Source organism: Salmo salar, unplaced genomic scaffold (genome assembly GCF_965601325.2).
Source record: "Salmo salar unplaced genomic scaffold, fSalSal1 ptg000370l, whole genome shotgun sequence".
Taxonomy (NCBI): Eukaryota; Metazoa; Chordata; class Actinopteri; order Salmoniformes; family Salmonidae; genus Salmo; species Salmo salar.
In genome coordinates this window covers 704,954-722,973 of record NW_027675363.1, presented here as the reverse complement: position 1 = coordinate 722,973, position 18,020 = coordinate 704,954, and positions in this window count along the sequence as shown.

The window sequence follows — 18,020 nt, the reverse complement described above, 5'->3', positions numbered from 1 at the left end:
CCTCAGTTTAATGAAAAGGACCCTGAGACATTATTTTCGTTGTTTGAGCGTGTTGCTGACGCTAGGAGTTGGCCTGATTCTGACCGCACTTTAATGTTGCAGTGTGTGCTGACTGGTAAAGCGCAGGAAGCATATTCAGCTCTTAGTGTAGCCGACAGTGTCAGTTATGATAAGGTTAAAAGGGCGGTGTTACAGATTTACGAATTGGTTCCTGAGGCTTACTGCCAACGATTTAGAACTTTAGAAAGGGATGATAGGCAGACTCATGTTGAGTTTGCGCGAAAATTATCTTCCCAGTTTAATCGCTGGTGTTCCGCCTCTGCGGTTATGACTTTTCAAGGGCTGTGTGATCTGATTATGCTAGAGCAATTTAAGGACACAATCCCTGATCATATAGCGACGTATATTAACGAACGAAAAGTACAGACTGTCGCTGAAGCTGCGGTTTTGGCGGACGAATATGTTTTGACTCACAAAAGTATTTTTGTAGAACCCCGTACTTGGAGTGAGTGGGGGCGTTCGGAGAGATTTGGGCCTCGCTCACCGAGATACTCTGGTTCACGGGCAGAGTTTTATTCAACTAGGGTTGAGCCTGACTCCCGTGGTAAAACTGACTTTGGTCAAGAGTGTCACTACTGTCAAGGCTCAGGTCATTGGAAAAACGAATGTCCGGTTCTCAGGTCTAGGGGTAAATTCAGTACGTGTGTTAACCTCTATGGGCTAGGTGGGACGCTTGCGTCCCACCTACGTAACAGCCACTGCCAGCCTGTGGCGCGATTTTCAAAACCTTAAAAATCCTATTACTTCAATTTCTCAAACATATGACTATTTTACAGCCATTTAAAGACAAGACTCTCGTTAATCTAACCACACTGTCCGATTTCAAAAAGGCTTTACAACGAAAGCAAAACATTAGATTATGTCAGCAGAGTACCAAGCCAGAAATAATCAGACACCCATTTTTCAAGCCAGCATATAATGTCACCAAAACCCAGAAGACAGCTAAATGCAGCACTCACCTTTGATGATCTTCATCAGATGACAACCCTAGGACATTATGTTATACAATACATGCATGTTTTGTTCAATCAAGTTCATATTTATATCAAAAAACAGCTTTTTACATTAGCATGTGACGTTCAGAACTAGCATACCCCCCGCAAACTTCCGGGGAATTCGCTAACATTTTACTAAATTACTCACGATAAACGTTCACAAAAAGCATAACAATTATTTTAAGAATTATAGATACAGACCTCCTCTATGCACTCGATATGTCCGATTTTAAAATAGCTTTTTGGTGAAAGCACATTTTGCAATATTCTAAGTACATAGCCCAGGCATCACGGGCTCGCTATTTAGACACCCGGCAAGTTTAGCACTCACCATAATCATATTTACTATTATAAAAGTTTGATTACCTTTTGTTGTCTTCGTCAGAATGCACACCCAGGACTGCTACTTCAATAACAAATGTTGGTTTGGTCCAAAATAATCCATCGTTATATCCGAATAGCGGCGTTTTGTTCGTGCGTTCCAGACACTATCCGAAATAGTAAAGAAGTGTCGCGCGCATGGCGCAATTCGTGACAATAAAATTCTAAATATTCCATTACCGTACTTCGAAGCATGTCAACCGCTGTTTAAAATCAATTTTTACGACATTTTTCTCGTAGAAAAGCGATAATATTCCGACAGGGAATCTCCTTTTCGGCAAACAGAGGAAAAAATCCCAAAGGCGGGGGCGGTCGGGGTCACGCGCATAAGCCCAGTGTCCCTTGATCGGCCACTTGAGAAAGGCGATAATGTGTTTCAGCCTGGGGCTGGAATGACGACATTCTGTTTTTTCCCGGGCTCTGAGAGCCTATGGAAGACGTGGGAAGTGTCACGTTAGAGCAGAGATCCTTAGTAAATGATAGAGATGGAAAAGAAGTTCAAGAAATGGTCAGACAGGCCACTTCCTGTAAAGGAATCTCTCAGGTTTTGACCTGCCATTTGAGTTCTGTTATACTCAGACACCATTCAAACAGTTTTAGAAAATTTAGGGTGTTTTCTATCCATATGTAATAAGTATATGCATATTCTAGTTACTGGGTAGGAGTGGTAACCAGATTAAATCGGGTATGTTTTTTATCCAGCCGTGTCAATACTGCCCCCTAGCCCTAACAGGTTAACGTTAAATCTAGGCCTACGGCGTTAGCTGCGTCTGTTCCACATCAGTTTACTCCTGACACATTGTCTCAGGCCCAGGGGCATGTGAAAGTCCATATTGACCCAGGCTATTTACCTTTCATTACGGAGGGTTTTGTGTCTATGTTAGGAAGTAAGAACCTAGTGCCAGTGAAGATCCTACGAGACACAGGTGCCTCGGAATCGTTTGTGTTGGAATCTGTGTTACCTTTCTCTGCTGAGACTGATTCTGGGAATAGTGTTCTAATTAGGGGAATAGGTTTGAACAATCTGTCAGTTCCATTGCATAAACTGATATTGGATTGTGGACTGGTGAAAGGTGACGTTGTTGTGGGGGTGCGTCCTTCGTTGCCTATTGAGGGTATCGACGTTATCCTTGGGAATAACTTGGCTGGTGAGCGTGTGTGGCCTGTCGTGTTTCCATCTCTAGTGGTTTCCACTAAACCGTCAATTGTAGGGATTCCTGATGAGAGTGCGCAGAGTTTCCCAGCGGTGTTCTCTGCGGGTGCAGTGACGCGGTCTATGAGCCATGGTGACCCGGTCCCTGCTCCGGTAAATGAGAATACCACAAAGAAGTCTCTCACTGTTTTCCCTGTTATCCCGTTATCTGTATTCCGCTCCGATCTAATCAATGCGCCACGGACTGACCCCACATTAGAAGAGTTGCGTGACCAAATTGTGCCTGTGGAACAGTTGGGAGATGTCGCACATGGTTATTTTCTCCAAGAGGATGTTCTGATGAGAAAGTGGGAGTCTACAGAGGATGGTAAAACTGTTCGTTTGGCTGATACCGTTACTTCCCTTGGTTCTTGTAATACTAGGTCTGTGCATGAGGACGAAAATGTTCCTGGTCCCGATGATTGCATACTGCAGGGTAGATTGAAAAATTCAGAGACACTGGATATTTTGGATAGCCCTTTTACTCAGCTACCTGTTGATGGGCGGAAAGAGCTGGTTGGTCTGATTCGGAAAATTCCAGGTTTGTTTTCTGTGACACCTACACGTTGTGACGGCCCTGAATGTTTCTGAACCGTCTCAGTGCTTCTCCTTCCAATATTTCCCATTTCCCTTTAATTCTCAATTAATTAGTGCTTCTTCCAATAGGGCGCTTCCCCTTTAATTCCCAATTAAATAGCCAGCATCAGCTGTGCAAAAGAGGAGTTGTGATGGAAACATGAATGAGGATGTGTTCGACCCTCAGTTCTGAAGCGTCTCTCTTCCGTTTGTTGTGCTGCTTTAAAAGTGTGCTTTGTGTAGCCTAATAGAAAATCTACCCAAGGTCGGCTCCACTCTTGCATCTGTGGACTACACCTCTCCGTTGGTTTTCGTGGCCTTTCTCCGCTGGAGATCTGTCGGCGGATTGGCTTCTCTGACTGACCGACGGACTACAACCTTTTTTGTATACGGTATTTCATTTGTTTTGGTGTGATGTATACTGTGATGATTTAGGTAGTTAGTTGTAGTTGAGGATTTATTGAAATGTGTGGTAAAATATTTGTTCTTTTCATTGTATGATTGACACTGGGTTTACGCTACACTGTATGAACGGACAACCATTGCGTGACTAAGGTCACTTGAGTTCCCTGAACTTGTTTACCGGGCTGGACTCTTTTTAGGCCCGAGGTACAGGACATTTCTGGAGGAACCAGAGCTGTTTAAAGCTCATTATTGTTATATTGTTGTGTGTGTGTGTGTGTGTGTGATCATTTAGGTTGTTAACCTGTTGGGTCTAGGGGGCAGCATTTGCACGTCTGGATAAAAAAAATGTACCCGATTTAATCTGGTTACTAATCCTACCCAGTAACTAGAATATGCATATACTTATTATATATGGATAGAAAACACTCTAAAGTTTCCAAAACTGTTTGAATGGTGTCTGTGAGTATAACAGAACTCATTTGGCAGGCAAAACCCTGAGACATTTTCTGACAGGAAGTGGATACCTGATGTGTTGTATTGACTTTAAACCTATCCCATTGAAAAACACAGGGGTTTAGGAATATTTTGGCACTTCCTATTGCTTCCACTAGATGTCACCAGCCTTTACAAAGTGTTTTGAGTCTTCTGGAGGGAGATCTGACCGAACAAGAGCCATGGAACGGTGATGTCCCATTAGACACCTGGCGCGCTACTTCATGTTGGGTACCCTCGTTCCAATACGTTATAAAAGACTATGCATTCGTCCACCTTGAATATTATTCATGTTCTGGTTAAAAAAGGCCCTAATGATTTATGCTATACAACGTTTGACATGTTTGAACGAACGGAAATATATTTTTTCCCCTCGTTCATGACGAGAAGTCCGGCTGGCTTACATCATGTGCTAACGAGACGGAGATTTTTGGACATAAATGATGAGCTTTTTTGAACAAAACTACATTCGTTATGGACCTGTGATACCTGGAAGTGACATCTGATGAAGAGAATCAAAGGTAATGGATTATTTACATAGTATTTTCGATTTTAGATCTCCCCAACATGACGTCTAGTCTGTATCGCAACGCGTATTTTTCTGGGCACAGTGCTCAGATTATTGCAAAGTGTGATTTCCCAGTAAGGTTATTTTTAAATCTGGCAAGTTGATTGCGTTCAAAAGATGTAAATCTATAATTCTTTAAATGACAATAATATTTTACCAATGTTTTCTAATTTTAATTATTTAATTTGTGACGCTGACTTGACTGCCGGTTATTGGAGGGAAACGATTTCCTCAACATCAATGCCATAGTAAAACGCTGTTTTTGGATATAAATATCAACTTGATAGAACTAAAAATGCATGCATTGTCTAACATAATGTCCTAGGAGTGTCATCTGATGGAGATTGTAAAAGGTTAGTGTATCATTTTAGCTGGTTTTATGGTTTTGGTGACCCTGTCTTTGACTTGACAAAACATTACACACAACTCTTGTAAATGTACTGTCCTAACATACTCTAAATTTATGCTTTCGCCGTAAAACCTTTTTGAAATCGTAAAACGTGGTTAGATTAAGGAGATGTTTATCTTTCAAATGGTGTAACATAGTTGTATTTTTGAAAAATTTGAATTTTGACATTTATTTGGATTCAAATTTGCCGCTCTTGAAATGCACCTGCTGTTGATGGAGTGCACCACGGGTGGCACGCTAGCGTCCCACCTAGCCCCAAGAGGTTAATACAACCACGCAAAAGAATACAGTTGTTTTGAAGTTATTTCCATTGTTTTAAGGGTTTATGAAAAGTGTATTTCCATCCTGACTTTTACATGAGTCCTTTGTATTGGTGTAGACTTGACGGACCAGATGGGACTCATTCCCTATCAAACTAAAAGGAGAAACTAATATTTTCTCTGGTAGGCACAACCTACCTGGCACCCCTATAAATTATAACCTCGTCAAAACCGTTACAACGTACAAACTTGATAGAGCATAATATTGACATTGGAGATGCTGACCCCATTCGTCAGCGGTTCTATAGAGTCTCTGTAGAGAAACTGCGTTGTCTGGATGCTGAGGTCAGGTACATGCTGGAGAGTAAGATAGCAGAGCCTTCTTTCTCCAGTTGGGCTTCTCCCTGTATCTTGGTCAGTAAACCGGATGGAACGGACCACCGTAAGGTAAACGGAGTCACTAAGCCAGATTAATTTCCTCTTCCTCGGATGGAGGACTGCGTTGATCAAGTCGGCGCAGCTGTTTGTGCAAATTTGACCTGTTATTGTGCTATTGGCAGGTGCCACTGACGAGTAGGGCACATGACATTTTTGCCTTTATTACACCCTCTGGTCTGTACTCGTATTCGGTTATGAGTTTAGTGACTATGAATCGTTGGAGTCACTATGAATCGTTGGAGTCACTATGAATCGTTGGAGTCACTATGAATCATTGGAGTGACTATGAATCGTTGGGAAATGACAACCGTTGAGAAGTGACTATGAACCGTTGGAAGATGTTGTTTGCGTTTGTAGCTGATGTGGTCTCTTGTGCGCCCTGTTCCTGAATGTTATGTGACTGACCATTGTTTGGTTTTATCATGTTCTAACTTTCCTGTCTGTTCCCTCCTGGTCTTGTGTTCTCCTTTCCTCTTAAATGTTGCTTCCTGTGCACAAAGGTTGCTGAGGTCTGGGGAGAAGGAGGTTGGCTGGGGCAAGTGGAAGGTGAACATGTAACCTCTCGTCAATTTGGGACGCAGAGGCCTGTGTCAATTTGGGACGCAGAGGCCTGTGTCAATTTGGGACGCAGAGGCCTGTGTCAATTTGGGACGCAGAGGCCTGTGTCAATTTGGGACGCAGAGGCCTGTGTCAATTTGGGACGCAGAGGCCTGTGTCAATTTGGGACGCAGAGGCCTGTGTCAATTTGGGACGCAGAGGCCTGTGTCAATTTGGGACGCAGAGGCCTGTGTCAATTTGGGACGCAGAGGCTGGTACGTTGTTCCGGGGCCCTTGTTGGTCCCCGGTTTTATGGGGGGGTGTGTGACGACCCTCCCACTCTGTCTGCCGTATTCTCTCTGTTCTTGTTTCCTTGTTAGGATGCCGGTGGGCGGAGTTGGAAGGGTCGTCAGCTAAATGGGAAGCACCTGGGCCCAGCTGTGTCCCAGGATAAAGAGACCTCTTCCACAGTTATTGAGAGGACTCTCTCCATGCAGACACTTTTTTGATTTTGGTTGTGTAGTTTTGTGGCTTTTTGGTTATTTCCTTTGGCACCTTTCAACACCCTGCATTATTACATTCAGGTATGCAAAACACTCACTTACACTACTGATTACACACACGCCATTGTTAATTATTTAGTTATTTTAGTTAATAAATATATATTTTGATACTCCTTGTCTCCACGTTGTCTCCCTTTTGTTGTGAACTCAGAGCCGGTTCTGTAACGCTCTGGCCATAGAGAGGGGTTTTTGTTCTTTATTTTGGTTAGGCCAGGGTGTTACATTGGGTGGGCGTTCTATGTTCCTTTTTCTATGTTTTGGTATTTCTTTGTTTTGGGCCATGTGTGTGGCTCCCAATCAGGCACAGGTGGTGCTCGTTGCTGCTGATTGGGAGTCACACATAAGGAGCATGTTTTTCCTTTGGGTTTTGTGGGTAATTGTTTCTTGTTTAGTGTGGTTGCACCTGACAGGACTGTTGGCTGTCAGTTTCCTTGTTTTTGTTTTTGTATAGTGTTCTTTCCAATTAAATTGAAGGATGAATACTAACTCTGCTGCATTTTGGTCCTTTCCTGAAGACAGCCCTTACAGGTTCGTAACAAGTGGGGGCTCATCCGGGATCTTGAACTTGTGTTTGGGAGAAAACGTGGCGGTATGTTAAATTGAGGTGCTTTGTTTGTTAGTTTGAGTTTGGTGCTCAGTATTGGTTGCCTTTGTTTGTTTGGTTTGTGTGCTGTGTTGGAGAGAATACATTGGTTAGTTTCCAGGCCCCTGCCTAGCCTGGAAACGCTTGTTCTACTTGCTGTTGGGACGTTGGTCTGAGGTGAGTACAATCAGCTGTGTACCTTGGTGGGAGATTTGGATAGGGTAGTGAAACTTACTACCCGGAGCTATAACCTTTTTCCCCTGATAGGCTTAGTGACGTGTTTCATTTTGGAATATGTTGGGCATTGTTAATGTTTGTTATTTTTGTGTGGTGTCTGTGGACTGAGCAGTTGTCTCGGGGGCACATCCGTGGCTTGGTGGAATCTACCAGCGTGCTGGGGGGTTACTTCCTTGCCAGCGGGCTACAGTGCATAATTACCCACCGCAAATCTGCATGAAGACTAGGGTTGAGTTATTGTAGATTTTGGGGAAGCTCCATTTCTCATCTCTTTTCTGTGGTGCCCGGTGTGATTTGTATTTTCTCTTGTTGTGGTCTGGTGTGCTCAGTAGAGGGGTTGAGTGAGAATTTTTTTGACTATGGCGTCTAATGTAGACGAGTTCATTCGCTTTCCATCAAAGGAACTGTTAGATGTATGTACTAAAGAACAGCTGTTGAAGGTTGCTGAACACTACAAGGTTGAAATTAGTGATAAATGTAAAAAAAATTCTATTAGGTTAATATTGAAGGCCAATCTGATGGAGAGTGGTATTCTTGAAGATACCACTGGGGCAGCCTCTGCTGAGGACTCGCCGTCTCCCCGATATGTTACAATTACCGCTCCATCGGTTAGTCCTAGTAGTCTTCTTTTTGAACAGCAGAAAGAGCTGCTTCTGTTACAGCTAGAGCATGATCGTGTAAAATATGAGAAGGAATTGGAATTTAAACAGGATATGGAGCGTGCTAAAATCAAGCTGCAACAAGAGCGACTAGAGTTGGTTAGGGAAGGAAAGCTCTCAGGGGAGAGTTTGCTCTGGGAAGGTGACGCAGATTTACTTAGGAGTCGTTCCTCTTTTGGGTGTGCCCCGGACACATTTGACATTGTTGGGAATTTACGGTTGTTGCCTCAGTTTAATGAAAAGGACCCTGAGACATTATTTTCGTTGTTTGAGCGTGTTGCTGACGCTAGGAGTTGGCCTGATTCTGACCGCACTTTAATGTTGCAGTGTGTGCTGACTGGTAAAGCGCAGGAAGCATATTCAGCTCTTAGTGTAGCCGACAGTGTCAGTTATGATAAGGTTAAAAGGGCGGTGTTACAGATTTACGAATTGGTTCCTGAGGCTTACTGCCAACGATTTAGAACTTTAGAAAGGGATGATAGGCAGACTCATGTTGAGTTTGCGCGAAAATTATCTTCACAGTTTAATCGCTGGTGTTCCGCCTCTGCGGTTATGACTTTTCAAGGGCTGTGTGATCTGATTATGCTAGAGCAATTTAAGGACACAATCCCTGATCATATAGCGACGTATATTAACGAACGAAAAGTACAGACTGTCGCTGAAGCTGCGGTTTTGGCGGACGAATATGTTTTGACTCACAAAAGTATTTTTGTAGAACCCCGTACTTGGAGTGAGTGGGGGCGTTCGGAGAGATTTGGGCCTCGCTCACCGAGATACTCTGGTTCACGGGCAGAGTTTTATTCAACTAGGGTTGAGCCTGACTCCCGTGGTAAAACTGACTTTGGTCAAGAGTGTCACTACTGTCAAGGCTCAGGTCATTGGAAAAACGAATGTCCGGTTCTCAGGTCTAGGGGTAAATTCAGTACGTGTGTTAACCTCTATGGGCTAGGTGGGACGCTTGCGTCCCACCTACGTAACAGCCACTGCCAGCCTGTGGCGCGATTTTCAAAACCTTAAAAATCCTATTACTTCAATTTCTCAAACATATGACTATTTTACAGCCATTTAAAGACAAGACTCTCGTTAATCTAACCACACTGTCCGATTTCAAAAAGGCTTTACAACGAAAGCAAAACATTAGATTATGTCAGCAGAGTACCAAGCCAGAAATAATCAGACACCCATTTTTCAAGCCAGCATATAATGTCACCAAAACCCAGAAGACAGCTAAATGCAGCACTCACCTTTGATGATCTTCATCAGATGACAACCCTAGGACATTATGTTATACAATACATGCATGTTTTGTTCAATCAAGTTCATATTTATATCAAAAAACAGCTTTTTACATTAGCATGTGACGTTCAGAACTAGCATACCCCCGCAAACTTCCGGGGAATTCGCTAACATTTTACTAAATTACTCACGATAAACGTTCACAAAAAGCATAACAATTATTTTAAGAATTATAGATACAGACCTCCTCTATGCACTCGATATGTCCGATTTTAAAATAGCTTTTTGGTGAAAGCACATTTTGCAATATTCTAAGTACATAGCCCAGGCATCACGGGCTCGCTATTTAGACACCCGGCAAGTTTAGCACTCACCATAATCATATTTACTATTATAAAAGTTTGATTACCTTTTGTTGTCTTCGTCAGAATGCACACCCAGGACTGCTACTTCAATAACAAATGTTGGTTTGGTCCAAAATAATCCATCGTTATATCCGAATAGCGGCGTTTTGTTCGTGCGTTCCAGACACTATCCGAAATAGTAAAGAAGTGTCGCGCGCATGGCGCAATTCATGACAATAAAATTCTAAATATTCCATTACCGTACTTCGAAGCATGTCAACCGCTGTTTAAAATCAATTTTTACGACATTTTTCTCGTAGAAAAGCGATAATATTCCGACAGGGAATCTCCTTTTCGGCAAACAGAGGAAAAAATCCCAAAGGCGGGGGCGGTCGGGGTCACGCGCATAAGCCCAGTGTCCCTTGATCGGCCACTTGAGAAAGGCGATAATGTGTTTCAGCCTGGGGCTGGAATGACGACATTCTGTTTTTTCCCGGGCTCTGAGAGCCTATGGAAGACGTGGGAAGTGTCACGTTAGAGCAGAGATCCTTAGTAAATGATAGAGATGGAAAAGAAGTTCAAGAAATGGTCAGACAGGCCACTTCCTGTAAAGGAATCTCTCAGGTTTTGACCTGCCATTTGAGTTCTGTTATACTCAGACACCATTCAAACAGTTTTAGAAAATTTAGGGTGTTTTCTATCCATATGTAATAAGTATATGCATATTCTAGTTACTGGGTAGGAGTGGTAACAAGATTAAATCGGGTATGTTTTTTATCCAGCCGTGTCAATACTGCCCCCTAGCCCTAACAGGTTAACGTTAAATCTAGGCCTACGGCGTTAGCTGCGTCTGTTCCACATCAGTTTACTCCTGACACATTGTCTCAGGCCCAGGGGCATGTGAAAGTCCATATTGACCCAGGCTATTTACCTTTCATTACGGAGGGTTTTGTGTCTATGTTAGGAAGTAAGAACCTAGTGCCAGTGAAGATCCTACGAGACACAGGTGCCTCGGAATTGTTTGTGTTGGAATCTGTGTTACCTTTCTCTGCTGAGACTGATTCTGGGAATAGTGTTCTAATTAGGGGAATAGGTTTGAACAATCTGTCAGTTCCATTGCATAAACTGATATTGGATTGTGGACTGGTGAAAGGTGACGTTGTCGTGGGGGTGCGTCCTTCGTTGCCTATTGAGGGTATCGACGTTATCCTTGGGAATAACTTGGCTGGTGAGCGTGTGTGGCCTGTCGTGTTTCCATCTCTAGTGGTTTCCACTAAACCGTCAATTGTAGGGATTCCTGATGAGAGTGCGCAGAGTTTCCCAGCGGTGTTCTCTGCGGGTGCAGTGACGCGGTCTATGAGCCATGGTGACCCGGTCCCTGCTCCGGTAAATGAGAATACCACAAAGAAGTCTCTCACTGTTTTCCCTGTTATCCCGTTATCTGTATTCCGCTCCGATCTAATCAATGCGCCACGGACTGACCCCACATTAGAAGAGTTGCGTGACCAAATTGTGCCTGTGGAACAGTTGGGAGATGTCGCACATGGTTATTTTCTCCAAGAGGATGTTCTGATGAGAAAGTGGGAGTCTACAGAGGATGGTAAAACTGTTCGTTTGGCTGATACCGTTACTTCCCTTGGTTCTTGTAATACTAGGTCTGTGCATGAGGACGAAAATGTTCCTGGTCCCGATGATTGCATACTGCAGGGTAGATTGAAAAATTCAGAGACACTGGATATTTTGGATAGCCCTTTTACTCAGCTACCTGTTGATGGGCGGAAAGAGCTGGTTGGTCTGATTCGGAAAATTCCAGGTTTGTTTTCTGTGACACCTACACGTTGTGACGGCCCTGAATGTTTCTGAACCGTCTCAGTGCTTCTCCTTCCAATATTTCCCATTTCCCTTTAATTCTCAATTAATTAGTGCTTCTTCCAATAGGGCGCTTCCCCTTTAATTCCCAATTAAATAGCCAGCATCAGCTGTGCAAAAGAGGAGTTGTGATGGAAACATGAATGAGGATGTGTTCGACCCTCAGTTCTGAAGCGTCTCTCTTCCGTTTGTTGTGCTGCTTTAAAAGTGTGCTTTGTGTAGCCTAATAGAAAATCTACCCAAGGTCGGCTCCACTCTTGCATCTGTGGACTACACCTCTCCGTTGGTTTTCGTGGCCTTTCTCCGCTGGAGATCTGTCGGCGGATTGGCTTCTCTGACTGACCGACGGACTACAACCTTTTTTGTATACGGTATTTCATTTGTTTTGGTGTGATGTATACTGTGATGATTTAGGTAGTTAGTTGTAGTTGAGGATTTATTGAAATGTGTGGTAAAATATTTGTTCTTTTCATTGTATGATTGACACTGGGTTTACGCTACACTGTATGAACGGACAACCATTGCGTGACTAAGGTCACTTGAGTTCCCTGAACTTGTTTACCGGGCTGGACTCTTTTTAGGCCCGAGGTACAGGACATTTCTGGAGGAACCAGAGCTGTTTAAAGCTCATTATTGTTATATTGTTGTGTGTGTGTGTGTGTGTGATCATTTAGGTTGTTAATACAACCACGCAAAAGAATACAGTTGTTTTGAAGTTATTTCCATTGTTTTAAGGGTTTATGAAAAGTGTATTTCCATCCTGACTTTTACATGAGTCCTTTGTATTGGTGTAGACTTGACGGACCAGATGGGACTCATTCCCTATCAAACTAAAAGGAGAAACTAATATTTTCTCTGGTAGGCACAACCTACCTGGCACCCCTATAAATTATAACCTCAAGTCAAAACCGTTACAACGTACAAACTTGATAGAGCATAATATTGACATTGGAGATGCTGACCCCATTCGTCAGCGGTTCTATAGAGTCTCTGTAGAGAAACTGCGTTGTCTGGATGCTGAGGTCAGGTACATGCTGGAGAGTAAGATAGCAGAGCCTTCTTTCTCCAGTTGGGCTTCTCCCTGTATCTTGGTCAGTAAACCGGATGGAACGGACCACCGTAAGGTAAACGGAGTCACTAAGCCAGATTAATTTCCTCTTCCTCGGATGGAGGACTGCGTTGATCAAGTCGGCGCAGCTGTTTGTGCAAATTTGACCTGTTATTGTGCTATTGGCAGGTGCCACTGACGAGTAGGGCACATGACATTTTTGCCTTTATTACACCCTCTGGTCTGTACTCGTATTCGGTTATGAGTTTAGTGACTATGAATCGTTGGAGTCACTATGAATCGTTGGAGTCACTATGAATCGTTGGAGTCACTATGAATCGTTGGAGTCACTATGAATCGTTGGAGTCACTATGAATCGTTGGAGTCACTATGAATCGTTGGAGTGACTATGAATCGTTGGGAAATGACAACCGTTGAGAAGTGACTATGAACCGTTGGAAGATGTTGTTTGCGTTTGTAGCTGATGTGGTCTCTTGTGCGCCCTGTTCCTGAATGTTATGTGACTGACCATTGTTTGGTTTTATCATGTTCTAACTTTCCTGTCTGTTCCCTCCTGGTCTTGTGTTCTCCTTTCCTCTTAAATGTTGCTTCCTGTGCACAAAGGTTGCTGAGGTCTGGGGAGAAGGAGGTTGGCTGGGGCAAGTGGAAGGTGAACATGTAACCTCTCGTCAATTTGGGACGCAGAGGCCTGTGTCAATTTGGGACGCAGAGGCCTGTGTCAATTTGGGACGCAGAGGCCTGTGTCAATTTGGGACGCAGAGGCCTGTGTCAATTTGGGACGCAGAGGCCTGTGTCAATTTGGGACGCAGAGGCCTGTGTCAATTTGGGACGCAGAGGCCTGTGTCAATTTGGGACGCAGAGGCCTGTGTCAATTTGGGACGCAGAGGCCTGTGTCAATTTGGGACGCAGAGGCTGGTACGTTGTTCCGGGGCCCTTGTTGGTCCCCGGTTTTATGGGGGGGGGTGTGACGACCCTCCCACTCTGTCTGCCGTATTCTCTCTGTTCTTGTTTCCTTGTTAGGATGCCGGTGGGCGGAGTTGGAAGGGTCGTCAGCTAAATGGGAAGCACCTGGGCCCAGCTGTGTCCCAGGATAAAGAGACCTCTTCCACAGTTATTGAGAGGACTCTCTCCATGCAGACACTTTTTTGATTTTGGTTGTGTAGTTTTGTGGCTTTTTGGTTATTTCCTTTGGCACCTTTCAACACCCTGCATTATTACATTCAGGTATGCAAAACACTCACTTACACTACTGATTACTGATTACACACACGCCATTGTTAATTATTTAGTTATTTTAGTTAATAAATATATATTTTGATACTCCTTGTCTCCACGTTGTCTCCCTTTTGTTGTGAACTCAGAGCCGGTTCTGTAACGCTCTGGCCATAGAGAGGGGTTTTTGTTCTTTATTTTGGTTAGGCCAGGGTGTTACATTGGGTGGGCGTTCTATGTTCCTTTTTCTATGTTTTGGTATTTCTTTGTTTTGGGCCATGTGTGTGGCTCCCAATCAGGCACAGGTGGTGCTCGTTGCTGCTGATTGGGAGTCACACATAAGGAGCATGTTTTTCCTTTGGGTTTTGTGGGTAATTGTTTCTTGTTTAGTGTGGTTGCACCTGACAGGACTGTTGGCTGTCAGTTTCCTTGTTTTTGTTTTTGTATAGTGTTCTTTCCAATTAAATTGAAGGATGAATACTAACTCTGCTGCATTTTGGTCCTTTCCTGAAGACAGCCCTTACAGGTTCGTAACAAGTGGGGGCTCATCCGGGATCTTGAACTTGTGTTTGGGAGAAAACGTGGCGGTATGTTAAATTGAGGTGCTTTGTTTGTTAGTTTGAGTTTGGTGCTCAGTATTGGTTGCCTTTGTTTGTTTGGTTTGTGTGCTGTGTTGGAGAGAATACATTGGTTAGTTTCCAGGCCCCTGCCTAGCCTGGAAACGCTTGTTCTACTTGCTGTTGGGACGTTGGTCTGAGGTGAGTACAATCAGCTGTGTACCTTGGTGGGAGATTTGGATAGGGTAGTGAAACTTACTACCCGGAGCTATAACCTTTTTCCCCTGATAGGCTTAGTGACGTGTTTCATTTTGGAATATGTTGGGCATTGTTAATGTTTGTTATTTTTGTGTGGTGTCTGTGGACTGAGCAGTTGTCTCGGGGGCACATCCGTGGCTTGGTGGAATCTACCAGCGTGCTGGGGGGTTACTTCCTTGCCAGCGGGCTACAGTGCATAATTACCCACCGCAAATCTGCATGAAGACTAGGGTTGAGTTATTGTAGATTTTGGGGAAGCTCCATTTCTCATCTCTTTTCTGTGGTGCCCGGTGTGATTTGTATTTTCTCTTGTTGTGGTCTGGTGTGCTCAGTAGAGGGGTTGAGTGAGAATTTTTTTGACTATGGCGTCTAATGTAGACGAGTTCATTCGCTTTCCATCAAAGGAACTGTTAGATGTATGTACTAAAGAACAGCTGTTGAAGGTTGCTGAACACTACAAGGTTGAAATTAGTGATAAATGTAAAAAAAATTCTATTAGGTTAATATTGAAGGCCAATCTGATGGAGAGTGGTATTCTTGAAGATACCACTGGGGCAGCCTCTGCTGAGGACTCGCCGTCTCCCCGATATGTTACAATTACCGCTCCATCGGTTAGTCCTAGTAGTCTTCTTTTTGAACAGCAGAAAGAGCTGCTTCTGTTACAGCTAGAGCACGATCGTGTAAAATATGAGAAGGAATTGGAATTTAAACAGGATATGGAGCGTGCTAAAATCAAGCTGCAACAAGAGCGACTAGAGTTGGTTAGGGAAGGAAAGCTCTCAGGGGAGAGTTTGCTCTGGGAAGGTGACGCAGATTTACTTAGGAGTCGTTCCTCTTTTGGGTGTGCCCCGGACACATTTGACATTGTTGGGAATTTACGGTTGTTGCCTCAGTTTAATGAAAAGGACCCTGAGACATTATTTTCGTTGTTTGAGCGTGTTGCTGACGCTAGGAGTTGGCCTGATTCTGACCGCACTTTAATGTTGCAGTGTGTGCTGACTGGTAAAGCGCAGGAAGCATATTCAGCTCTTAGTGTAGCCGACAGTGTCAGTTATGATAAGGTTAAAAGGGCGGTGTTAGAGATTTACGAATTGGTTCCTGAGGCTTACTGCCAACGATTTAGAACTTTAGAAAGGGATAATAGGCAGACTCATGTTGAGTTTGCGCGAAAATTATCTTCACAGTTTAATCGCTGGTGTTCCGCCTCTGCGGTTATGACTTTTCAAGGGCTGTGTGATCTGATTATGCTAGAGCAATTTAAGGACACAATCCCTGATCATATAGCGACGTATATTAACGAACGAAAAGTACAGACTGTCGCTGAAGCTGCGGTTTTGGCGGACGAATATGTTTTGACTCACAAAAGTATTTTTGTAGAACCCCGTACTTGGAGTGAGTGGGGGCGTTCGGAGAGATTTGGGCCTCGCTCACCGAGATACTCTGGTTCACGGGCAGAGTTTTATTCAACTAGGGTTGAGCCTGACTCCCGTGGTAAAACTGACTTTGGTCAAGAGTGTCACTACTGTCAAGGCTCAGGTCATTGGAAAAACGAATGTCCGGTTCTCAGGTCTAGGGGTAAATTCAGTACGTGTGTTAACCTCTATGGGCTAGGTGGGACGCTTGCGTCCCACCTACGTAACAGCCACTGCCAGCCTGTGGCGCGATTTTCAAAACCTTAAAAATCCTATTACTTCAATTTCTCAAACATATGACTATTTTACAGCCATTTAAAGACAAGACTCTCATTAATCTAACCACACTGTCCGATTTCAAAAAGGCTTTACAACGAAAGCAAAACATTAGATTATGTCAGCAGAGTACCAAGCCAGAAATAATCAGACACCCATTTTTCAAGCCAGCATATAATGTCACCAAAACCCAGAAGACAGCTAAATGCAGCACTCACCTTTGATGATCTTCATCAGATGACAACCCTAGGACATTATGTTATACAATACATGCATGTTTTGTTCAATCAAGTTCATATTTATATCAAAAAACAGCTTTTTACATTAGCATGTGACGTTCAGAACTAGCATACCCCCCGCAAACTTCCGGGGAATTCGCTAACATTTTACTAAATTACTCACGATAAACGTTCACAAAAAGCATAACAATTATTTTAAGAATTATAGATACAGACCTCCTCTATGCACTCGATATGTCCGATTTTAAAATAGCTTTTTGGTGAAAGCACATTTTGCAATATTCTAAGTACATAGCCCAGGCATCACGGGCTCGCTATTTAGACACCCGGCAAGTTTAGCACTCACCATAATCATATTTACTATTATAAAAGTTTGATTACCTTTTGTTGTCTTCGTCAGAATGCACACCCAGGACTGCTACTTCAATAACAAATGTTGGTTTGGTCCAAAATAATCCATCGTTATATCCGAATAGCGGCGTTTTGTTCGTGCGTTCCAGACACTATCCGAAATAGTAAAGAAGTGTCGCGCGCATGGCGCAATTCGTGACAATAAAATTCTAAATATTCCATTACCGTACTTCGAAGCATGTCAACCGCTGTTTAAAATCAATTTTTACGACATTTTTCTCGTAGAAAAGCGATAATATTCCGACAGGGAATCTCCTTTTCGGCAAACAGAGGAAAAAATCCCAAAGGCGGGGGCGGTCGGGGTCACGCGCATAAGCCCAGTGTCCCTTGATCGGCCACTTGAGAAAGGCGATAATGTGTTTCAGCCTGGGGCTGGAATGACGACATTCTGTTTTTTCCCGGGCTCTGAGAGCCTATGGAAGACGTGGGAAGTGTCACGTTAGAGCAGAGATCCTTAGTAAATGATAGAGATGGAAAAGAAGTTAAAGAAATGGTCAGACAGGCCACTTCCTGTAAAGGAATCTCTCAGGTTTTGACCTGCCATTTGAGTTCTGTTATACTCACAGACACCATTCAAACAGTTTTAGAAAATTTAGGGTGTTTTCTATCCATATGTAATAAGTATATGCATATTCTAGTTACTGGGTAGGAGTGGTAACCAGATTAAATCGGGTATGTTTTTTATCCAGCCGTGTCAATACTGCCCCCTAGCCCTAACAGGTTAACGTTAAATCTAGGCCTACGGCGTTAGCTGCGTCTGTTCCACATCAGTTTACTCCTGA